Source organism: Dermacentor albipictus, chromosome 4, assembly GCF_038994185.2.
Source record: "Dermacentor albipictus isolate Rhodes 1998 colony chromosome 4, USDA_Dalb.pri_finalv2, whole genome shotgun sequence".
Lineage (NCBI taxonomy): Eukaryota > Metazoa > Arthropoda > Arachnida > Ixodida > Ixodidae > Dermacentor > Dermacentor albipictus.
Genome location: NC_091824.1, coordinates 44822538 through 44848174, shown reverse-complemented (window position 1 = coordinate 44848174; position 25637 = coordinate 44822538). Strand labels below are relative to the sequence as shown.

General features: G+C 41.3%; 1 long non-coding RNA gene across 2 annotated transcripts; it reads right to left on the bottom strand.

Annotated features, from left to right (window-relative positions):
- Positions 1–2419: 2419 nt before the first annotated feature.
- On the bottom strand, positions 2420–15483 carry LOC139059062 (uncharacterized). 2 transcript variants are annotated; one of them, XR_011513859.1, is made up of 5 exons: positions 15326–15483; positions 13737–13778; positions 10978–11182; positions 8172–8294; positions 2420–2824 (listed from the first exon to the last, which is right to left on the bottom strand). It is a non-coding gene; the product is annotated as an uncharacterized lncRNA (long non-coding RNA). The 2 variants fall into 2 exon arrangements; XR_011513858.1 differs by lacking the exon at positions 2420–2824 and having other exon boundaries at positions 2942–8294.
- Positions 15484–25637: the final 10154 nt, after the last annotated feature.

Below are 25637 nucleotides of genomic sequence, written 5' to 3'. Positions count from 1 at the left end.
TGGAAAATTATTTCTATAATATCCGGGCCCTAAATCGAAATTCAGATTCCAACAATCACTATAATTTAACTTTCTCTCTCACATGCAGCAAATTTCATTAAAATCGGTTCATCAGTTATCTCAGAAAAACGTTTTTGTGTTTTACATGTATTTGAATAGGCCGCCGCGGGGTTGGGCCCGAGATAAAGCTTCCTCTGAAGAGGAACGTGGACAAAAAAAAAAGGAAATCGGCAGCTTAAGACTGCATACTTGTGGGAATACGAAAGCCTTGTATCGCTTGTAGACCTCGGATTATCATGAACGCGCTCATTTTATACACTCATGACGTGGCGCCACTTCCTCCCCATTGGCTGCACCATCACGTGCCCAATGACGAATCCACTAGGTCACACGTTTAGTCAGCTAGAACCGTGAAGCCGCTGTGGCGGCGAGGAACTTTGCTGGTCACGCATCCCGGAGGCCGTGTTCGATTCCCACCCAGACCAATATGTACCAAATTTTCTTTTCAGAGCCATTGATTTGCTTTGTTTACGAGGACCTCCCTGAGAAAATGGACTTCAATCTAACAATTTCTGACGTGTTTTTGCTGTTTGCGCCGTAGACCATTCTTCGTGCCATCTTTCTGTCAATCCAACAACGACGGATTTTCGCGTGATGTCGTATATAATTCTTTCGCACCAAAACTGACCATTTGCGCATATACAAAATGTTCTTTTTTCCCAGAGATACATCCTGGAGCAAATCATGGGCAAAAAGTAGAATCTAACGCTTGACGAAAGCCATCATCCCCCACTTGATCAGATAGAATTCTGTTAGCAAAATCGTGTCCCTAACACAAAATGCGTGACACCTTAGCCAAAGGGATACATAGGGCATGGGACATGCATGGGGAAGGAATGTAGGGGTGGGCCAACTTGAAATTTGGAGGTGGGCCAACGAAAATTACGGGGTTGCCCAACATGACATTTTGGGGTAGGCCAACCTAAATTTGGGGGTGGGCCAACTTGAAATTCGGGAGCCGGCCAATTGAAATTTGGGAGTGGCTAAAGTGACATTTACGGGCAGTTCTTTTCGCCAATGTATTTCTTCGCAAAGTTCGGGAATTAATGTCCCGAAACTGTTGTCATCTGAAGAATTGGTTGCAGGTGGGTTCGCCTAACGAACTCCTAGGCTACAATTAGTAAATAGCAGTAAGTGCCGTAAGGTAATTAGTCATGAACTTACCAAGTGTGATTTTGCTAATTAGTCGATTATACATTTCAATTTCCCGTGCAAGTAACGTCCGCCTCTTGGAGTAGACTAGCTCCATGGCTAGGATTGTGCTACCTGCCACAAGTAATTTCTAAAAGTTGCTTATTGTTTTCGCAGAAGCACCCTGTGTACCTTGCCACAGGTCAGAGGAATTGAATAAACTACTCGATCCATACAAGTGACGTAGGGGTTTCTGTGCTTGATTGGACAGGAACACGTTATTTTTTCCCCATTGATCTTTTTGCACAACACCGACAATCGCACAGGTGTCGAAAACGCCAGATCGACGGCAGCCTTTCTGCCTGTCTTTCGCAGATTGCGGGAAACTGTGCATATGAGGCAGGACCACCATTTTGTTTTGACAACAGTTCGTGTCACTGCGTGTGACTGCATTCACTTTTCTTTTTCAACTTGTTGAGTGAGCCATCTGCTACTGAAACCAAGAGCTTTGAGGGGCACCCGGAATGCGTGAGGCGGCTAAGTTGGTCCGTGAAACTGACTTCGCACTTGTGATCACGTGACTTTAGCAGTGCGTCGGAAAGGCATGAGTGGACAATCGCCCTTTTCGCAATCTTCTAATCAACCGATTGAAAGGGAAGGGCAGATTTGTCACCCCTCGGTTAATACGACCAACAAACACGACCTGATGAGGGATGTAGGTCAAGGTCTAAAAACCTAATGAAACCACTGGTCGGTACTTCTTGTGTATGAATCAAAGGCGAAGGGCACTCGGAGAATACCGTCAAATCATTAAAGACGACACATTAGAAAGTCGTTTTTAACGATCTAAAATCACCAAAAAATCTCCAAACTGTATAATTAATCGAGTTACTTGTCCACCCTTACAAAAAAAATTGTTGAAAGGTTATTGAGATATCATTGTTCAACGTCAACAAATGACCTTGAAAGATCATTGGGGAATTGTTGAAACAGCATTGAGGAAATTGTTGACAAGTGTTGATAATTGGCCCGCGACATTCTGTCGAAACATCATTGTGGCCTATCAATTTGAAAGATCATAGGCATATCGTTGAAACTATGGTGTATTTCAATGTTGAAAGCCCATTGAAGCATTGTTGAAGATGTGTTGCCTGTCGATATTGAAAGCCAATTGACGTATTGTTGAAATGTGTCGTTTGTCAATGTTGAAAGCCCATTGAAGCATTGTTGAAGCTCAAACTTGAAAGCCCATTGACGTATTGTTGAAATGTGTTGTTTGTCAATGTTGAAAGCCCATTGAAGCATTGTTGAAGATGTGTTGTCGCAAAATTGAAAGCCCATTGATGTGTTGTTGAAATGTGTTGTTCATTCATATTGAAAGCCCATGGAAGAATTGTTGCAGATCTGTTGAACATCAACACAAATTATGTTGAAAGCCCTTTATGCCCCACTGGGTATTTACCAGTTTAAACCTGCACTTTTCTTAAAATACTGCTGAGCTATGTTGCATATAATTACCTTTGATGTCACGTTGGTATGTTTGCTGTGAGAGGGCAGGGATAAAATTTAAATACAGGGGTTTTGTATCGCAGGCCTCTGCCACCCTGGGCTCAAAAGCATGCTCCCAGATCGCCTGTAATAAACCATATTGTAAAACTGCTAGCAGTACTGTTATGCCACTTTTTTCAATTGTCAGAGTGGATGGACCTCCACAATATTAAGAGTGCTGAACTGATGCAGACAAAAACCATTTTTCTAGGTGAACTGTTTATTTGTAAACAAACATCTGTGTAAATGTACAACCATTTGTAGTTTGAGCACATCAGAAACTTCTTAAAAACTATTGCACAGTACAAACTTCCTGCAGCTTGACACCATAACAAAACAGAATACTGAAGATGTAGTCTGTGTGGCCCTCAAGTAAAACACATTTCTCAAAAGAAATAAATTTTTAAAAATAAATACCTAAATTAAATGTAGAAGCAGACTGACATGACTTAATAAGAGCACTCAAAAAAGGCACTTGCTTTCTCTATTTGGGAGCCAGTGGTACTATTACCACGGCACGATTTGCTTGAGCCCACAGCACTCAACTGAGACCTGATATGCAGGGTGGTTATCTTTAAGTTTCATGAAATTTATTAAACACGGACTGTTGCAGCTAACATAATTCTAGATACAGAGTGCCAAACATTATTTGCATGAGAAATCAAGACACCATAGTCAGCTGATTAAGAAAAACTCAGTTCCTAATAAAGCTTTTCAAATTGTAGACGGTAATTTTACAAGGTGTATGCACTTAGAACGAACTTCCAGAATGACACCAGTAACGAGACACATGCCATCAAACTGGCTGTAGAAATGCACTGCTGTAGCACTTACTTTTTTTTAACAGAACGCACTGTTATGCATTGAAGCACAAAAGTAACCAGAATGCCCATGTATTTCTCACATTTATGGAAAAATTTCGCAACTGGTGTCATCCTGGAAATTAATTTCAAGTGAATATGTCTTTCAAAATCACTGGCTACAATTTGCAAACTGAAATATGTGCCGTGATGTGATAAGTGAATTAATAAATTTATGAGAATCAGTTTAATGTTTCCATTTCTTGTGCTAGTAATGTCCACCTCTGAATAATCCAGCTCAAGAAAAAAAATTATGCTACCTGGCACAGACAACTTAAAGATCTGTAAAACTGAAAAAGGATCACTGTACAATCCTTATTTGTTGCTTGAATGGTATGTGCCAATTTTGGTAAACGTTACATACTTCTGAAACATGGCAATCACAATAAGTGATGCTGATGGGAGCAATTTATTATGCTGCATTGCTGTTGCATGATCCAGTTGTGTTTTCCGCCATGATAACGTTCCTGCGCAGGTCATTCCATATCAAGCGACATTCATATTAACTACTTCAGATTTTTATATGGAAAAAAAAACAGCTATTAGTGATGTGCTGGAATCAAAGTTACTCCTTGTGAGAGTTCCATTACAAGTTTATTCACTGCCACAAAAACATAACGAAAGAATTCAGAAAAAGATATGGTTTCATGCAAACATGAAAGGCACATCATTCCATTACCAGAGATCTTTCGTTGCATTTTAAATTTAAGCCGACTTATACCTATTAATTTTACTCATGTATTTTAGAAAGCAATAAGTTATTTTTATAAAGTTATGTCAAATGCAGTTTTTATTGAACTCTGACAATGGCACAGATGCACTTGCAGGTGTGCGATTCCATGCCGAATCGACCAGCGTTTTTTTGACAGCACACATATAGCTGAAACATTACTATATGTTTACTAGAGTTCAAAACTCGTTACCCACTTTTATTTATTTTTGCCAGATATTTTGTAGCACTTTGGTGACAGTTTAGTTTTCCTGCTCAGCTGAGCTAGAGGACATCAATCAACATTCTTCTTCAAATGCACATTGTATTGATCGAGGCCTTCAAATGGTGTGCGTGGAAATACGGTGAAGTGATGCAACTGCCAAAATAGCCAATTTTTTAAATATTTGAATACTTCAATTGCTTTCGGCACCGGCAAAAATGAGTCAAATTGCAATCCGTTAGTTTTTTTTTTCGTAACGAAAATTCACAGGACAGAAATTAAATACAGAATGGTAGCCCAGGTGAAATAGTATAGCAAAAAAATCTGAAGATTTGAAGGTTCAGCTAATCGCCTGTAAAAAAAAACAAATTTTAATCTTTTGCAAGAAGCTTCATGTTGAAGGAAAAAACAGCTTTCATGGTTGGCCAAAAAGTATGTGATACATTATTGGATAGCTCTACATGTCTGCTATGCATGTGTGAAGTTAAAAAAGGCATTATTTTTAAATGCGAGAAATTCTTTTTTGAAATTTTGTCAGCACCGACTTTTCTCGGATGTGCGCACTGCTTGCCGGCTGGGAATGCAGACCACAAAGCTGGCTTCGTCTCCACACAGATGACAGAGAAGCGGTGTTAGTGTCTGCATTTTATTGCCAAGGGACACATGCTCTAACGCAACGAGGCTTGTGTTTGGTGTGGGCCAGGTAAACCATACAGCCATTACACATAAAATATCAATACGAGGTCTGTTAGAAAAGTATCCGACCTTTGGCTGAAGAAAAAAAAAAACTGGGATAACTGGAGCGTTGGAAACCTAATCACTCTCAAAGTAGTCTCCTTGGGACTCCAGCCACTTCTCCCAGCGGTGCTGCCATTGTTAGAAGCATTCCGAGAAGGCCTCTTTCCGAATGGAGTTTAGCTCAGCTGTCGTTGCAGCCATAATGTCTTCTCTTGTCTGCAATTGTGCTTCTTTCAATGGCCTCTTGATTTTGGGAAATAGCCAGAAGCCGCAGGCGGCCATATAAGGAGAGTAAGGAGCCTGTCGAACTACAGGAGTCTGGTTTTTCGCCAAAAGAGTCTGAATCAAGTGCGAGAAAAGCATTGTCGTGATGGATGCGCCAATTTCCTGTTGACAACTTTGGTATCTTGCGCCACACAGCATCACATAGGCCATGGAGGACATCCCTGTAGTAGTCTTTAGTGATTGTTTGACCCTGTGGTGCGTACCCGTGGTGTACCACACTGCGGGAGTCAAAGAAAGCAGTCAGCAACACTTTAACGTTGATGCGCACTTAGCGGTCTTTGGTTGGTGACGTGGAATGCTTCTACTGTAATGACTGGGATTTGGTTTCCCGGTCATAAACATACATCCAAGACTTGTCACCAGTGATTATGGTGTTCGTGAAGTTGAGGTCACTGTTTGTGGAATCCAGCATGTCTGTGAGACTTCAACACGAAGTTGCTTTTGCTCCACCATGAGCAGCTTGGGAAGGAATTTCGGGGCAAATCTCTTCATGGCCAAATCTTCGGTGATAATGGAATGTGGATAAAATGTGCTGATGCCCACCTCTTCCACAATTTCTTGGATAGTCACACGACGGTCCCGCATCACCACAGGGTTCACTTAGGCCTGGTCCTGGTCATTGACCTGGTCAATGACCAGGACCTGGTCATTTGACCTGGTCATTTCGGCATATTGATGGCCGACTGGAGAGTGGCTCGCTCGCCACCGATGCGTGGTCGTCTTTAAACTGGTTGTACCACTCCTTAATCTGTGTGCTGCTCATAGCGCAGTCACCGAAAGCAGCCTGAATCTTCCGAATGGTTTCCACGTGGCTGTCGCCCAGTTTCTGGCAAAATTTGACGCAGTAGCACTGCTCCAGTCGCTCCGCCATTTTCCTTGCAATAAAAAAACGATGAGAGCACTGTGTACTACCTCATTCAAATGCTGCGTCCCAGCAATTCACGCTATTGGCAGGCGGGAAAAAATTCGTGCATGCGCGAAAAGGTTCAAGGGTGGCTGATGAAAACGCGCTTGTTTCATATTCATCAGGTGTCTGCAAAAAAAAGTCAAATACTTTTCTAACACCTCGTACGTATTAATATGTGAGGGAATCCTGCAGTGTTAAAAGATATCTTTCATGCAGTTTACAAAAAGAAATATCGGCTATTATGTAGACAGTAAATCCAGGAAGAGCGCTGATATTGTTCATACAAAGCATTTTAAAGGGCATGTCGCACTGCAATGCAACACAGAAGGAGCAGGACACTTCGTGCCCTGCTCCCTGGAGCCCAATGATGATGCAAGTAGAAAACACCTTCATAATTAAGACTGAAAACCTACATAAGTGTGAACAAATTCTTGTGGTGTTGTTTGCTACCACTGTTTCAGAGCCAGAACGTGTTCACCTATAAAAGTCATATTTGCCTTGTTCAGTCTGATGTGGTCAGATACCACTGGCGACCACTTTTTGCATTCATGTTAAAAAAATACAAGTTGAGACTGCAGCTGTAGCGCTTGACGTCACCTGCCTTCGCAATGATAAAAAAGGCAGTCAGTTTGTTGAGTAGTTTTTGTGGCTAATTATATTAACAATCTTTCCTTGCTAGCTGACATAGCTTCATATATTTATGCTATATTTATGCTGTATGTGTGATCCACAAATGAACATTAGAGAAAATAATTTATTGCACTTAAAGAATACCTTTTTGTTACTTGTCACATGCATAGCAGACATGTAGGGCTGTGTAACGATGGGCGACATACTTTTGTGCCAACCTCCAAAGCTAATTTTTTACCTTCAACACGAAGCTTCTTGCAAAAAATTGGAACTTTCAGTTTTTTTAGCTGATCAACTGAACCTACAAGGCTTGAAATATTTTGCAGCTATCCCAAGTCAACCAGTCTGATTTTATATTTATTTTGTGCCTTCTGTATTTCCCTACATTAGAAGAAAATTCAAACTTTGCAAATTTTGGCAGTCACACCACTTGTCTCTTGACATGAACATCATCTGAATATCTGGATCATACAATTTCCCTTTCAAAAGAAACGTGTATCAGTGCCTTCTAGCTTAGCTGGGCAAGAACAATAAACTTTTGCCAAAATTCAAAAAAATTTTTGCGAAGGAAAATAAATGGGGAGCAAGAGTTCGGAGTTTCAACTATATCTGTGATGGTCAAAAAAAACGCTGGTTGGTTGCCCTGGAATGACTCAAGTGTATGTATGAAAGCAAATTTTCTCAAAAATTTTCTTATTGTACCTACTCAAAATCAAGCAAACTTGAAATGCTTTGCCATAGTGGAACAGTTCTTGACAAAATTGGGTGGTTTGGCATGAAATGACTTAAGATACTTAAAAAATATATTAATAAGGAAACACTATCCTTACTGGAACCATATCAAAAACTAACATAAAAATGTAGTGAACTATAACAAAGCACAGCACTTGTATTCTGGATTAAGCAATCCAATGTGGGCTTCTCAGGGGACTTGCATAATTAGCATAAATAAAATTAACATAAAAATGTCAAGGCATAGAAAGGCACAACATTTGTATGCTCATTTGAGAAATCGAAATTGAGCCCTTCAGGAGACTAACATAAAACATAAAAATGTCGAGAGTTACAAAAGCACAACACTTGTGTTTTGGTTTGAGCTGTCCAACTTGGGCTCTTGAGAGGCTATTGGTCCCATGCGAGAAGCGAGGCCAGAGTTCTTTACATAGGGCATGTTGGTACCAGGAAACTTGTGACACGTGAAGCCTGCAACAACAAGAAGCCAGAACAAGTTTTAAAAAGCAACTTCTACATGCAAAAGAATGGCATGCAATATGCCCTTGTTATAATGAAATTGATTTATGTATTTGTGTAGCTTAATTCCAACTTTCCACGGGTACAGCTTTGCAGCATGACCATTTAAATTGATTCTGTGTGGCACGGGACTCAACTAAGTGTCAAATGCAGGAAAGGGCAAAGAGGAACAAAACACTGTAGCAAAATAACTTTACGAATATCCTCAATGTCGAAGATGTGAACTTTGCTTGCTGAGAAACAAAATGGTGAAAAGAATTCATGTTCATAAATAAACCTGAACTGACAATTAAATTATTTCTTGTAACTTTCATAATTAAAATGTGCAGCATTTAACTGTGCTTTTCCATGCTCCAAATACAATACTGTCATGTCACTACAATTGAGTGTAGCTTCATTTGAAGTTAGGTTTCCTGAGTTCACATGCAATCGGAATGTACTTCTCGCCTTACAATGACTTAGGACTTTCTACATTAAAGAAGACACTGCTTACAGCAAAGTATGTTTTCTGCCTCAACGATTGAATTACTGTTATAATGAGGATTCCATGTAGTTGTGCACCAAGCTGCTTAGCACGAAACATGCAGAATGTGACAGATACGAAGAAATGCTGTCTTTTAAGAGCCATATGCCATAGGACTGACTTCTTTAACCCTTTTAGGGTTTACTGCCGTACATCTGTGGCTGTGACGGAACGTTCTGAAAAAATTTGCCGTTTCAGAACAAAGTGTTGCCTAGCATCCCACTGGAGGTGCTGCAACCTTCTGAGGCTTCTAGAAAATATTCTTTAAGTGCTGTCGCTCCATGGGTTTCTCCAAAACTGATTTTCACTTAGCTCCTTGGTGTCTGTCATTGCAGTAATTTGGGAGTGTTGCCACAAGTTTTTGTAAGTTTCATTACACAAAAAAATTATGCTGCTTTATCCTGCATAAAAAAAATAAAACATCTAAAACTGCAAATACTGAAATGGTATTGCCACTTCATCGTTATTTAAAAATATTATTTACCACTTCATTTTCTCGGAACGTCACTCTGAAGAACTTAAATCTGCAATAAAAATATTAAGAGTGCACGAAAAGTGATTTTTGAGGCTGAACCGAATAATGCTAGAAGCAAATCAAATAATGGATAGCTTCTGAATAATGAACAGCTGATATCACAATTAATGTAAGATGAGGCTCACAACCTAGTATTATTAATGTTTGCAAGTTTCTGTCATTGTTATGTTATGAAGAGCTGTTTATTAAAAGCACAAATGGAGCAGCAAAAGGTTTCTTCACATGCACAGGACTCTTCAGTAAGCATAAATGATTGCTGTACAGCCTCTAAAGTACAGCTACTTAAGTAATGTAGCCTGGTCTGCTATTCTTACAAGTTCTTACGTTTTATGTCTATACTATGTTATTGGACGTGAAAATTTACCGTACTTAGGCTCAAATTTCATGTTTTATTGGTGTTTCGAAATATTAGAATACTCACATTTACAAATAGTGACCATTAAAAGACTAAATTGAATAGGACACTATTCAATTCGAAAGTTTTGAGCATTTGCAAACCACAAAAAATATTAACTCCTAAATTAGAGAGGCATATTTCTCCCCAAAATGTGACCCTCAACGGGCTAAACAAGAGCGACAGAAAAGCCCATTCATCTTTTTGATTATTTTAAGCCCATAATCTACTTGGCAATGGTTCATAATAACCCTGTTAACAGGTAGGTGAAGTAAGGAAGCAGGAATCAATTCTAACAATTTCAGAATGGGAGTAGTGGACATGTCTGATGGACTGTAAGAAGCTTTATACATTAGGCCCCAAGAGCCTATTTTCAATTTATTGAAGTATATGGGGAAAAGCCACATAAATATTTTTTTTCATATCTTAGAATACAAAGTGATAAAGTGTGCATTAATAAATACGAGTCATAGGTTAAGTGCTTAGAATGAGTAAGCGCCCACTAAACGTAGTACTGTTGACAGCGATGCTTGCAACTCTGTCCATGTTGTTTCTTTGATTGAAACAACCAAAAGAAAATTGCCACACCACTCAGGTTCCCTCTGCTAAAAGGCTGCTGTCTGGCATCACATGGACCTCCTTCAAGATAGGAGCAACCTTAATTCGATGTGGTCTGTTAAAATTGGTGAATCTACTGTTTCACATCTCAGAACCTGGAGAGCTGTTTTGATTTCTGCAATTTGGTGAACGTGCTCCTGCTCGAGCTGAGCAGTAACCACACTTGAGCATAGCTTCTCCGCAATTCGTGTATTAGAATAACACTTTCAGGCTAATTAAACATGTCGTCCATGCCAATAGATTTGGAGCGTGCTTCACAGACAACTATTCCTTGCAATGACAGCCATGTAGCACTGCTAATGCGCCAATGCAGCTCATGTTATGTGGTGGAGCCACTAAAAACTTTCAGCAGTGAAGGCAGCTTTTAAATTTTAGAAGCATTTGTGTATGGCGGCATTACGCACTTATGATCATATGAACAGTCATTCCAAATAGTAGGCTATCGTAGCACACAACTGCACACACGGGCTACTTGAAAGTCGTTTGTTATGCCAATGGCAAGTTCATAATTTTAGAAAAAAATGTGAATGTAAAAATGCAACCAGAAAGGATATATGGTACTTGCCTATAACAGCACTGACCCTGGTGGGGTCAAGAGCCCTTTTTGCCCCTTGGTGTTATTTCCAAAGGCCAAATGGCCCATGAGCTCCTCCTCTGTGAACACATGGTGAAGCAAGGCCCTTGCAAACTTTCCTGGTCCACCATGGCAGGCCATGGTAAGCTGTGCCAGGATAACCTTCTCAATGTGCACTCCTTCAACCTATGTGAACCTGCACGTTTAAGTAAATGTTAGCAAAACAGTTTTAAGCCTTTCAAGCACATTCACACAACAGCCCTACTGCAAATAAATTAAAAAAGTACCTGTTGCAAATCTAGAATGCTAAACTGGACTTCTTACAAGCTTCTTATGCTGTCCGGATGCCACGTTTCAGAAGAACAATCCAGCACAAACAAGAATAATAAACCAAAGTATCCAAACATCTAGTACTTGAAAAAGGGGAGTACCAGTGAAACACAAATGACACGCACACAAGGAAACGGCATTAGACACGGACTTCCTGTCTAACACCTCTTCCGTGTGTGCGCGTCCTTTGTTTTGCTGGTACCTCCCTTTTTAAGTTCATCATGCACCAACTGGCCCAAGAGCTTGAGCTAATGCACATCTAGTACTATTTATTGTGATTACCATTCTTAGGATACTTCATATTTTCAGGTGTCTATTTTCCCATCCATTTGTGTCAATAGGTAGCCCATGGTGTAATGGGGAGATTGGGCTGATATGTTGAGGGAAGAGTTCAAAATCAACCGTCAGAACAGCTTGGGTGACTGGTTATGCGACCCTGGGCATATGCCACTTTTCAATGAATCTCTTTCCCGCTATCTTGGGCAACTGCTGCTGCTTGTGTTGGCAAGCAGCATTAGGAGCTCGAAGAGGGACATGATTGTCGATCATTACTAAGATTACCACTACACATCATGTTCACTTGCTGTGCTCCAGATGTAATGTGTGAGGATTCCACTCCACTGTATGAAATGTACATAAGTTGCAAGGACAGTATGTGCCAACCACCACCTCAATTAAATTAATCGACTCGCAAAGCACAGGCTGCACAAGATCACGGAGTGAACTCAGAAGTTTGTGGACAGTCAGTTGATGTCCATGTCAGGGACTTCTAGGGAGACTCGGTCATTTCCTCGATGTGCATCATCGTGCCATCACACATTGTATTACAATTCTGCCTGTCTTGTTGTACCACCGTTCTAATAGTCATCACGTATCACCACAATTCAATATATAAATAGACACTTATATCTACTGTTTATTTAATCTTTATGGAAAATACTTTGAGCATGAGTTTTTGCAGAGATCATGAATTCTACAGCTTAAAGGAGCACTAAAGAAATATAAATTAATTAAATTCTGGCATTTTAAGTGCCAAAATGACAATCTGATGTTTAGGCACGCCATAGTGGGGAACTCTGGACTACTTTTTACTAAATTAGGCTGCAAGGTACCTGGGCAGTTTTGTATTTACCCTCCATCAAAATGCGGTTGTTTGATCCTGTGACCTCGTGCTTAGCGGAGCTGTGCCAACACCCCTAAGCAACTACGGCATGAAAGCACTATAGAGAAAAATTATTTTAGATGTATCTGTACATGACCTTCCTACAATTCAAGAGATTCACTCATACCGTGACAAGAGGCCGAGTAAACTGTAAAAGCAGCAAGAGGAAAGATTGGTGGCAGTGCTGCCTTGAAGTTACCACACCCGCTTGCTGTGACGTCATGGATTTAGATAACGTCTGTTCAGGTGTAGCAATTTTTTTTTACAAATAAAGATGTTCTTCATCATATTCCAAAAACCCAAATAAAAAGCGTCAGGAACATTTACAGAACCAATACAACCAAAGTATGAAAAAATACTTGGAATCCATGATGTGACAATGAGGTGTCAGCACGAAGATTTTGGGGCGATACTCAGAAAATTAAACTTTGAGCTTTATTTTCTCTAATAATCAAGCAACTACCAAGAAATTTACAGAAGTAGTTATTTAAGACGATGCTTTATTTAAAATTCATTTAGGGTGTCATTAGTGTCCCCTTAATACAAAACAAGGAATGCACTTGGCTGCGTAATAGGTTAACATGCATCACTGGTTCTCATTAAGGTAGGATTATCAGTATAGCAAAGGGCATGCACTGGCTACCCAGAGGGGAGCCCTTCCACTTCCCCTCAACCTTCCAATTTATGAGCAGTGATGCAATTTCTGTATCTTAACAAGACGTAATGCCAAGATAGAGCATGTGGTGACCGGCACTTCGCACCATCCAGCTAGGCATCAATCTTTTTGTAATTTGGCCCTTGAAATGCAGAAAGCCCCGATCATTGCTCGTTCTTCAGCCAACTTTCTCGAAGGGTGCTGCTGTTCTGGTTTGATACATCTAGCAGTGCACTGCTGTATGACATAGGCCATTATACCTTCGTTCTGGTAAAACTATAAAGATGTTCACTCATGTAGACCACTAATGTCCACACTAAGTTTCATATCAGGCATATACACTGAAAAAGACACATTCTGCGTTTAATATGTTCACAAGTGACACTGAATTCACTCCCAGTCCCGGTGCAGTTAAGTCTTTCAGCTGAGTGCTTAAAGGCACCATGTCTCCTAATGAAGGCACTCTGCACCAATTGATCACTGGAGCAAATGCCTTGCAGTTGCATCAGCAATGTTTTTTTTCCTGCTTCTTGCAATACATTTTCACGGCATCACTGTATTTGATCATGGTGACGCTACAGAATGGATGACCAAAGAATTCACCTTTAGCGTGCCAGCTGGGGCGTCTCCCAGCTCACTTTGAATCTGAAAAAAGATGTCAGTATTAAAACGTGAAGCCACGATGCAGCAAAAGCGACAATCAAAAGAGCTACACGGACCATTAGGCTGACATAAATGGACGGATACAAATGACTAGTCATCGAATACACGAAAGTGTGGCTGCTCTTGCCAATGGCAGTGTGAGCTTGTCAAATAATTTATTTCACATTCCTCCACTTATATTAACAATTATTTCCACGCATCTACTTAACTGTTATGGCCACATATTAAAGGCAGCTCCTTCATATAAGGCCCCAGTGTTACATTCTTTTACTCCCCGTCTACCTGATGCTACTGAAGTTTTGCTTACACTCAAAGAATTTCACAGACCTGCTCTTTCGACAAAAAACATTATTCCAAGCTTGTGGCAAAGCGTCGTCATTTAGTTCACAACGATGCGCTCCCCTTTCAATCTGCTCACTGTGTAGTGCTCGGATTCAAAGCAAAAATGGCTTTTCGACATAACTAGCTACTTCTATGGTCACAAGAAACAATGCTAATTATTGATGTTTATGTTGCCGATAACATATACATGCCGCCTCGAAACACAGTGGGACGACAAGGCAGATATGCCAGGCATTTATCTCGTTCCTTTACTGATTTTAAAACTTTGTTACATCAATCAGTTACTAAAGTGCGAAAAGCTGAAATTTCACGCTGTTACATTTTTTTAATGTTCTATCCCAGTAAAGTAGGACCTGGAGTGCCATGAAATCTGCCTTTCCGTGAATGCAGAGCACCTACGCGAAGCCGTTTGGGCGAAGCACTCCATGGCACCGAACGGAGAAGATAATAAAAGAAAGTTGAATGCGCGCTAACAGGTGGAAAACATAACACACGCGGTTGGCAAGGCGTATAACTCGGTGATTTCGCAGCACTCTGTGGCATCACCCCTATTGTATGTCACGTATCGCATAGAATCGCGTGTACACACTTGAAATTTTTTATTATTGCGAGACAACCTCCTCTGTGTTTTCCGGTCGCGCGAACGTCGGCCGCATGGCGTGACAGATAGTGGCGTTGAAACACCGCGGTGTCACTCGATCCTGAAGGCAACAGCGCAACAGAATACATTTTCGCTGATCCCACCGCCACCCCCCCCCCCCCCCTTTGTTGCTACAGCTCACTCACACGCCTTGTACTAGCGTGGCGCAAACGAAATATCTTCGATTACAGTACAGATCGGATGGTTTCAGGTCGCATTGTTATGCGCTCATTAATAAGGCTAACTCAATCGGTGCTCGAACACCGTATCAGAAATCATGGCGTACAACAGCCCTGTTTTAGCTGGCACCACATAGCTGCCTTACGTCACCACAAGCGGAGAGTAAAGTTAAACCAGGACAAAGCTCCACGTTATATATCACAAATCTAGTGCTGTACAACCAATTCTCGCAACGGAAGGATAGTGCTAGGAATGAAAACTAGAAAAGAGGCCCGCGGAAAACACGCACAGGCGCTGAACTCATTTCCGGGCTCCCGTACACCGCTTCGCAATGGACGAACAAGGGGAATTCGAAACATCAACTCACCTTTGATTACGCTGAGTCGGAGGCGATCATGGCGATCTTCGAGGCAACAAGCCCATAAAAAGCGAGCAACACGCAGGAATATTCCAAAGAAGTCACAGCGAAGCACACAAAGAACGCAGAAAAGCAGGAAGCTTTCAAGCGAACAGCGTACATGAACTCGCCGGAATGCTCCAAGCATGCTCCAAGCATCAACACCGCAAACGCGCAATCATACATGTACACTCATACAAATACAAGCTTATATTATCATAAATTGTACTATTTGATAACAAATTCTGTGATTTCATGTTATTACAGAACAATTGTTGCGCTTTGCATGTGTATGAAAGTTTTTTGCTTCACTTCTTTGATGAACTACTTTCTTTGGCGCAGTAACGCGGTGCACCGGCCGGAGCTAATGGAGTGCGCGGGAAAAGGCGCCAAATTCAAACGTCGCAAACGCCGTGCTAATTTGTGCGCGCACAGTTTTCGTCGTTTGGATTTTTAAAAAAAGTAATGCGTGCCGCAACCATGCGAACTGAACTATTGACCAGAAAAGTACAGAAACGTCGCTGTTTGTGCTTCTTATTTCGACGTCACAGCAAACTGCGGGCGGTCTGTCGTCCCATTCTTTTAAACATTTGTGTGTGTGCTTCTGCGCTGTGCGATTTGTCACCGAGAACGTATAGCAGCGCAGATTCTGCTTGGTGGCCGAGCAGATTCCCAACACATTCGCCAGCACCCCGTCTACGTCACAGAAAAGAATGTGGCCTCCATGTGAAATATGAGCACGATGACATACATATCAGCCAAGCTTTTCGTTTCGTTCTGTGCGTGCTAACGGGTAACATCTAAGCGATACGCACTCTGTAAAAACGATGTTCACTCCTTTATCCGCCGCACCCGCCGTGGTGGCATAGTGGCCTGAGGTGTTGCGCTAATAACCCTAGTGCTTGGGATCTAATGCCGCTCGGGGCGGCTGCATTTCGATGGAGGTGAAATGCAAGAACGTCCGTGTACTGTGCGTTCGGTGCAGGTTAAAGGACCCCAGATGGTGAAAATAAATATGGCGTTTCTTACTACGGTGCGGCTCATAATCAAAGCGTGGATCTGGCACGTCAAACCCCAGACTTGAATTTTGTTAACGTTCTCCGCCACCTTGACCATATTTAACATGGAGGCATGCAATGCCGTTTCCTAACACACAGCCAGGGCACTGCCCCCTTATAATGGACGCCGATGGAAATGCAGGATGCGTCCAATCATCGGTTGTTTGTCACTGTTAGTACATACGTTTGTCTTCTCAAACTGCATATATATATATATATATATATATATATATATATATATATATATATATATATATATATATATATATATATATATATATATATATATATATATATATATATATATATATATATATATATATATATATATATATGCAGGGTGTTTCTGCCTGCTAACTTTAGGCCGAGTGTAAACTCTATGCATTCTATGACGACGCGACTAAATGCATGTTGCTCCCTTTGGTATGTAGCGTGTCGCGCTATTTCTGTGTTTTGCTTAATTAGCTAATTAGTCAAGGATAATTAACCAACTTCTGAAGCAAGGAAGTTAGGAAAAAAATTCCAATTAGCAAGTTGCAGAGCAGTTGGCAACAGGTACGAATAAACCGTTTCTGTCTTTCTATGTGTTAAGCATTAGTGTTTTTCAGCTTACTGCGTATGCTCGCGAAATACAAAAAGCACCACATGACATTCCCGCCTGCGAGTCGTGATTGCACTGCTCCTAAGCCTTCTGCGCACAAACGAAAACATACCATTTAACCGGTGTGAACACCCGTCTGCTTATCGCCATCATGAACCGCAGCGAGGGAAGCACGTCGCTGGCGTCAATTATAATACCTCAGCCAACGCCTTCGTCACTGCCCTGTCGCCTTTTAAGCAGCAGCACATCCTGCTCGATGGTATGCTCGTTTGAGAGCGCTGCAAGCACGGCGCGCAAGCGGGTATGTCAGGTGATATTTTTTGTATTTCGCGGGCATCCGCAGTAAGCTGAAAAACAATAACACTTAATAGATAGAAAGTTAGAAATGGCCTAATCGGACGTTTTACAAAGTGCTCTAGAACTTTCTAATTGGAATTTTTCGCCTAACTTTGTTCCTTCAGAATGGCTAATTTTCTTGACTAATTAACTACTTAGGAAAAATACAATAATAGCGTAACACATACAAGAGTGAGCAACATGCATTTGGTCACATCGTCTTATGGTGCATCGGCATATTTTTAAACTCTGAGTAAAGTTAGCTGAAGCACGTGTATATACATCTATGGTTCAAGTAACGTGAAACAACACCCTGTATATATGCAATGGTGACAAGTGATCAGTAAAGCAACATATATATGCAAAAAATGCACACATACGCATGTTCATGTGTTTTTCACATATACTTCGAAACTCAATATTGCTCGTGACTCAATCTTATTCAACAATAAGTTAACAACATTTAGTAAACGACTTTATTGTTGAAAACTACTCAACAATGGTTCAATACTCAATACCATTCAACAATATGTCAAGAGAATTTAGTCAACGACTTTATTGTTGAAAATTACTCAACATTGGCTCAATAATAGTCAATACTATTCAACAATATATCAACAGAATTTAGTCAACGACTTTATTGTTGGAAACTACTCAACAATGGCTCAATAATACTCAATACTATTCAATGATATATCAAAAGAATTTAGTCAACGACTTTATTGTTGAAAACTACTCAACCATGGCTCAATAATACTCAACACTATTCAACAATATACCAACAGAATTTAGTCAACGACTTTTTTGTTGTAAACTGCCCAACAACTTTACTGTTGAATTATTGCTCTGTGGTTTCAATATTTGTTGAGGTATTGTTGAAAGGCTATTGAGTCAACAATTCGTCAACAATATGCCAACAACATTTCAACAGTCATTTTCATAAGGGCACCGTCGAAGCTGTTCTTTAGTTTCCTGTCATGCGGAGACAGATATATCTCGCACAGGCAGACGGAATTCAGGAACCAGTGGGAATGCCGTTGCTCTGGATGTATACGTCACTTCCACATTCAGCAAAAGGGGAATAGAAGTAATTCGAGAGAAGTCTTAGAAACTGGCTGGTGTTGTTTTGAAATTTCCTGACACCGCCCTCGTCAATACACTTGCTGACACTCATCATTAGGTCATCCTATCGGATTCAGTAATATAAATTTTCAATATCCACAGACAAAGCTGAAAATTCTTGGTTAGACTTGGTTAGATCTTTTAAAAAGCTGCTTACCTGTTCCGAATAGCGAAGAACGAAAGGATTGTCAAAGGTTAAAAGATGAAGTCCAAAAAGAAATGGCAGGGTATTTTTGCCACGGATGGACGGAAAAAACTTTAATGAGAAAAGGACGTGCGATGTTGCCAGCCCGGGCTCAGGCCACACGGGCATTATGTGCGGTGCGGCATAGCCTTTCCAGCGCAGCCCGGGCCCGCTGGATGGCCCATCCTTGGTCGTGTAGTTCCGAGCGCTTCTCGAGGAGCGCTTAGCCATCGCTCCTCGAGAAGGTCCGGTTCTATGTTGTCCTCTACATATATTGATCTGATCTTTGTGTACTTCCATAAGATGTATGCCATGTCCGCTTGTTCGTGCTTGCAGAGCTTGCAGCTCACGTCTGGGTATTGTCTTAAATTTACTCTGAGTGAGCTGGGTTTCGGAACGTTCTGGTTTGCAACCCTCTCTAATCTGTTTCTTGAAACCTGCCGTGTTGTTAGTGTGGTTGTGCGTATGCTTCTCTTTGTTTCGTATAGTGTGTCAGTATGTCATGGTACGTGACCAGTCTGTCCCAGTCGTCTTGTATCGCTACTTCGTTGTCCTTGTCTCTGAGAATATATGCGCACAGTTTCGCACAATCTGCGAAAAATAGGCGACAAGGGTGACAACGGCGTTGTGTTTTTTTGGAACCGGTGCTATTGCAGGGGCTGTGCGAAAAATCCAATGGGAAATGCAAAAAAATACGTCTCCTTGCCCAATCTAGCATACAAACCCCATGTAACTTCTACGGAGAGTGCAGTTATTCTTCGATTTTTCTGACCTGTGACAATGTATATATCGAGCAGACAAGCAGATGCCTCAATTCGACGCTTACAGAGCCCAGCTGTCGCTGCTCACCTAAAGATTCAGGACATTAGGTCTTTCATTGCATAGATTACGGCTGCTTACCCACACTCGAAAAAAAAAACATTGTTTGTGCGGAGGAAACGTAAGGAAACAGGGCAAATTTCAAAAGCAACAGAAATTGACAACTTGAACGACGCGTGCATGAGCTCCTCCTCAGTATCATTTTCAGAAAAAATCGCATCGCTACTTGGGCATTTTATTCTATCTTGAGCGCACGCCGCGGTGATGTAATCCTCCTCTATTTGTTATGTTCTTGTTCTTGTTTTCCTCGCCATGAAGATGTCATGGCGCGTCAGCTTACCAAAGCGCTTACTAAACAAGCGCATCATTGTTGTTTCAGATTAGCACCTGTGCTTGTGCTCATATTTCATGTTTGTGTAAGCGTCCTTTTTTTTTCAAGTGCGCTGCTTCACCAACATTATGAACCATCAACTAGACTAGCCCGTCGATACGTATTATTCGTGTATTCGTTTGAGGGACTTCGTCGAAGCGCCCCACATGCTTGTGTAGACCATGTTGCCTCCGTGATGACGCTGGACATTTACAAGAGAACTGTTCGGGCTCCTAATAGAATCCTTAAGGGCTTGATGTAAACTTCAATCGTGATTGCTAACGTTTATCAGACTCATTTAAGGACGCAGTGTCGTGAGGGTGGGCGGGCCGGCACTCAGAAGTTGTTTGGGTCACTAGGGGCGCAATCTTGTACGCGCTCCAAACTAGAACGGAGGAGGTCCGTTCAACCGAGCCGCACACGATTGGTCAATTTGAACCGTGACGAACACCACGACGTCGATTGTGACGTGATACCTGCTGTCAATCATTTCGTGTCGTCTGCTATCGGACGAACGCAACGGAACAAACCGCCTATTTCGTGACGTAAAGAACGGACCACCTCCGTTCGATTTTGGAGCGCGGACAAGATTGCACCCTAGGTCCATGGTCTAACGGGTAGAGCATCTGCCTGCTGTGCTGAGGGAGCCGACTTCTAAACCACTCGTTGGATCAAATGGGGTCAATGGGTATGTGCCTTTGAATATGTGGCACTCTTCAACGACCTCTTCGACGCCAGCTTGGCTATGTGGCGCTGAGTATAGGCAGGGTGCTTCAGCGAACACTTTCACACATTTTTAAACATTTCCTGTGGCAGATAACACAATACTAGTCCACGAGGTGGTCTAGTCGAAGCAGCAGACATGCGCACAAAACTAAATACATAATCGAATAATTAATAAAAATCCGCTTATTAAGTTTTTAAACTAATTATCTTATGGCACATATGGCAATCGACAAATTCTGGCAGGTGAGAGTGCGAGGCATATCCCCTTGAAAATAATTGTGTGGATGACGCCATTTACAAGCGATGGCATAGAATACTCAGGTAATTCTCTCGCAGAAAAATTATAAACTTTTTTACGGCCGCACCGAACTCCTCAGCAGACACAACTCACATAACTATTGATAGATGTCCCTCGTCTTTGTCTCTGGAACCTGTCTCTACAAGTGAAATTTTGTCTACGTTCAGAGACCTAAAGAACAGTGCATCATGTGGTGCGGAAAATATACTGGTAAGTCCAATTAAGCACGTCATTGACATCAATGCTGCGCCATTGGAGCACATATACAACTTATGCTTAGATACCGCTACTTTTCCCCCGAGAATGCAGATTGCTAGAGTAGGAGTCATATATAAACAAGGTAGGAAAAATGACTTTGGGAACTATAGGCCAATCAGTATTCTGCCCATCTTCTCAAAAGTGTTCGAGAAGCTCATTCTTAAGCGAGTTGAAAGATTTTTATATAAACACAGTATACTTTCTGACTGCCAGTATGGCTTCAGAAAAAAAAAAGGATCGACGGAACTTCCTTTTTTACACCAGAAAGAATATATACTGAGGAACTTTGAACAAAGGTACCTGGTCTTGGGAATTTTCTTAGATTATAGCAAAGCCTTTCATTGCATAAATCATAGCATCTTGTTTCAGAAACGTGAATGTTATGGAATTAGAGGCGCAGCATTGCTCTTAATTAAATCTTACTTATCGCATAGAAAACAGTATGTCCAGATAAACGAATATAAGTCAACTTTACGAACAGTTTTGTGCGGGGTGCCCCAAGGGAATAACTTAGGACCATTGCTTTTTAACGTGTACATTATAGATATCATCAGTGTGGATACTAATGTTCGTTTCATAATCTACGCCGATGATACTACTTTGTTTTTATCTGACGATAGCAGTAGTGGGTTAAGGACAAATGCAAATGTGCTCCTGGAAAAAATACATATATGGCCCGATAAAACTATTTTGTCCGTTAATACTGCAAAGTCAAAGGCAGTACTTTTTTGTCCCAAAAATAAAAAATGCGGTGATTTCGGTGAATTATTTTATAACAGAGACCAGATTGAGTTAGTAAGGTCATTCAAATCACTTGGCGTAACATTCACCGAAAACATGCTGTCGGACGACCACATAGACAATGTAGCATTAAAGGCATCTAGAGCCATATGATTTATAACGCGTTCCAAAAATTATCTCCCACAAAAGGTAAAACTCTCTCTATATCATGCATTATTTCGCTCACATCTAAACTACTGCTCATTAGTATGGGGTACTGCTACACAAACCGGTCTGAAAAAACTAGTAACTCTCGAAAAACGGGCCCTCAGATTAGTTCATAACCTGCCAAGTAGACACTTAACAAAATACTTATTTTTCAAGAACAAGATTATTAACGTTTTCAGCCTCTATGCTTATGGACTACTACGCACCTACGAACCAGAACAAAGAAGATGCATAAGTAATATAGCTGACTTAGTGCCGATTGAATTATTTAATTGCACATATCCACGCCGGCATAAACCACACTGGGTATTACCAAAAGTAAGAACAAACTATGGGCGTCAAATGGTAGCATTTGAACTTTCATCCTTACTTAACAAATTAATTTATGAAAATATAGACTTAGGAAACATTAGCTGCTCTAACCTTCGCAACTACTTTCTCCTTAATGCGTCCTTTTGATTATCCAACATTTAGTCATCTGTGAACGTTTCTGTGTCTAATTGTTTTATAAGCGTATTTTTGGTTGCTGTTATTATTATTTCGCTGTTTCGTAAGCGTTTTTGTTCTCAGTTGCTGTACTTGTCTTTCTTTTCAATCCGCTTAGATTTTTTTCGCACACGCTGGTGATTGCGTATTTTGCATACTTGTTTTTGTACTAATGCTTCGTTGGACTATGTATTTGTTGTCGTGACAGAAGTGCCGCCGCGTGCCACTGCTCACCTGCTGTGCGGGGGGTGGGAACGTAGTCAAGCGTCAATCGCTTTTATTCCCATCCTCGCCATCAACGTAATGGTGATGGAAATAAGTCGTTATTATTATTATTATTATTATTATTATTATTATTATTATTATTATTATTATTATTATTATTATTACGAGATATGCGCCGTCAAACTTGCGGTAAAAATGCACTGTCGTTGCACTTACTTTCTTAACCAATTGTTCTATGCATTGAAGCACAAAAAGTAAATTACCGGAACGCCAATGCATTTCTCCGCAACGTTCGGGAATTAATATCTCGAAACTAGTGTCATCCTCTGAATTCCTTTCAAATGGATCCGCCTTGCGAACTCCCCTGCTAGAATTTGTAAATCAATATATGTGCCATAAGGTAATTAGTTAAAAAGTTAATTATTGGATTTTTGTTAATAGGTCGATTATGCATTACATTTTTTACGCAGGTAATGTTCACTTCTTCGAATGGACCAGCTCATGAACTAGAATTCTGCTATCTGTCACAGGTAATTTTCAAACAATCTTGAAAGTGTTCGCTGAAGCACCCGGTATATGGCACTGGGTATGTGCTGCTCTTCAATGATAGAAAAATCCTCTGAGAGAGAGAGAGAGAGAGAGAAGAAAAAAGGGGAAGGAAATACAGGGAGATTAGTCAGTGTGTGCACCGGCTGGTACCCTGTGCTGGAGAAAGGGCTATAGGTAATAAAAGGTGAAAGAAAAAATTGAGAAAAATTCACGTAATAACGCGATGCCACGCGCTACGACCTTTAAAGACGCTCGCACACTTCATAAGCCCTTAAAATCTTGAGCACAGCCTTTAAGGCCTTGAGTGCCGAAACCCGTCTGAACCACTGTCCTAGAACTTTTTATTCTGTGAAGGGGCGACTGTCCAGTTTTTCGAGCGCGGTCGTGAGCACATTTATAGACAAAAAAAGATATCCTCTGAAATTTTTCCGGTGCTGGCTGGAACCGAACTTGCCTCATATATATTTAGGCAATCTTGTCTGAATCTATATTTACTCATCTGCCCCACATGGACTTCGCGCAGCTGCCAATAGGTGGCTCTGCGAGAGCTTGGTGGTGCAACCCACCACCCTAGTCCTAAGGGGACGCTCATAGCATCCATCTATTCATCCAAGCGAAAGAGGAGCCCGTCTCTATACGCGCCTCATACATGACGCTTTCGGCGTTGGCAATTGGGTGTGTCGCGGCATTGCTTCCGCGCGAATCGCGTTAACGTCGACATTAATCGTGAGATGGTTTCTGCCGGAATACTTTCTTTCATTGCCACGATTCCATTCATAGACAAAGTACATGGGTAATTTTATAATTTACCCTTGTACAGCTGCCGTTCGATTGGCCCATGCCAGCATGTGCTTCAGTTGGGTGGCCTAGTACGGCAAACAAGCAGTGCTTCATTACTACTTGTTGCCGGTCTAGTTCGTTTATACTTCTTGCAGCGGAACAAAAGGTGAGAACATAAAGAAATGACCGCAGGTCCTTTCTTGCTGTAAAGCAGTGATTTGGGCTTGTTGGTAAGACCTCGTGAGGCTTATAGCGCGTTAAAAAGACAAGGACGAAGGTGAGACGTGACACACACAGGCGCTAACTTGCAACAATCTTTATTTCGAGCAAGAGACCAATACATATATACAACTTTTTTCGCGTACATCATACATGCGCTGTTTACAAAAAAAAACCTTTACTATCTATTGCGCAGGTACGATAACTCTTTGTGGGAAAGGGCAATTGATGGTTTAGACACACACATCAATTGCCCTTTCCCACAAAGAGTTATCGTACCTGCGCAATAGAGAGTAAAGTTTTTTTTTGTAAACAGCGCATGTATGATGTACGCGAAAAAAGTTGTATATATGTATGGGTCCCTTGCTCGAAATAAAGATTGTTGCAAGTTAGCGCCTGTGTGTGTCACGTCTCACCTTCGTCCTTGTCTTTTTAACGCGCTATAAGCCTCACGAGGTCCTTTCTTGCGTACTCCTTTCTTTATATTTCCGGGTCTTTTCCGCCGCAAGAGAGAGAGAGAAGAATACAGGAAGGCAGGGATGTTAACCAGTCAATAGTCTGGTTGAAGAAGCAGTATTCTCCGCATGGCCTCTGCCAACACGACGGAAGTGTTTGAGAGTGAAAGATAAAGTAATTAGTACATGAAGAAATCGCAAGGAAACTCAGCGTTTTCTTGGTTCGTGATAAGCAAGCACTGACGTCGTTTTAGCCTAAACATAATTGATTATGATAGCGCCAATCGATGGTCTCAAAGGGTAGTTTGTATCAAAATGTCTGTATCGCTTAGTTTCTCTCCTTTCACTTTATTTATTTATTCCTTCACTCTTTCATTAAATGTGTTTACCTATATTGACACGGAAGACATGGCTAAGGTATATAAGTGCCTCTCCTTCGACGCCATACCTTATGCTTCTAACTTGACCACCATTTTATATCTAATAAAGGTGAACTAGAGGCCTCTAGATTTCCCAGGAATCCAGGAAGGTGAAAGAAATAACTATTCTAAGGTTTAAACTCTGAACAGTAGAGTGAGTTATAAAGAACGCGGTAGTGGAGGGCCTCGGATTAATTTTGACCACCTGGTGTTCTCTATTGTGCACGGAAATGTAAAATACACGAGAGAGCGCAAGCTTTTATTTTCAAATCAACAAGATTCGAGTCCGGCGTCTTTTTAGTGGGTCTGGGCACCCGCCACGGACGCGTTTCCGAGACCTTGTCTCGAAGCGGCTTCCTCCGCTCGCTGGACGGCCCAGAGTTGTGGTGTCAGGTTCGAGCTGAGCAGTGCGGTCTTCTAGCGCGAGCG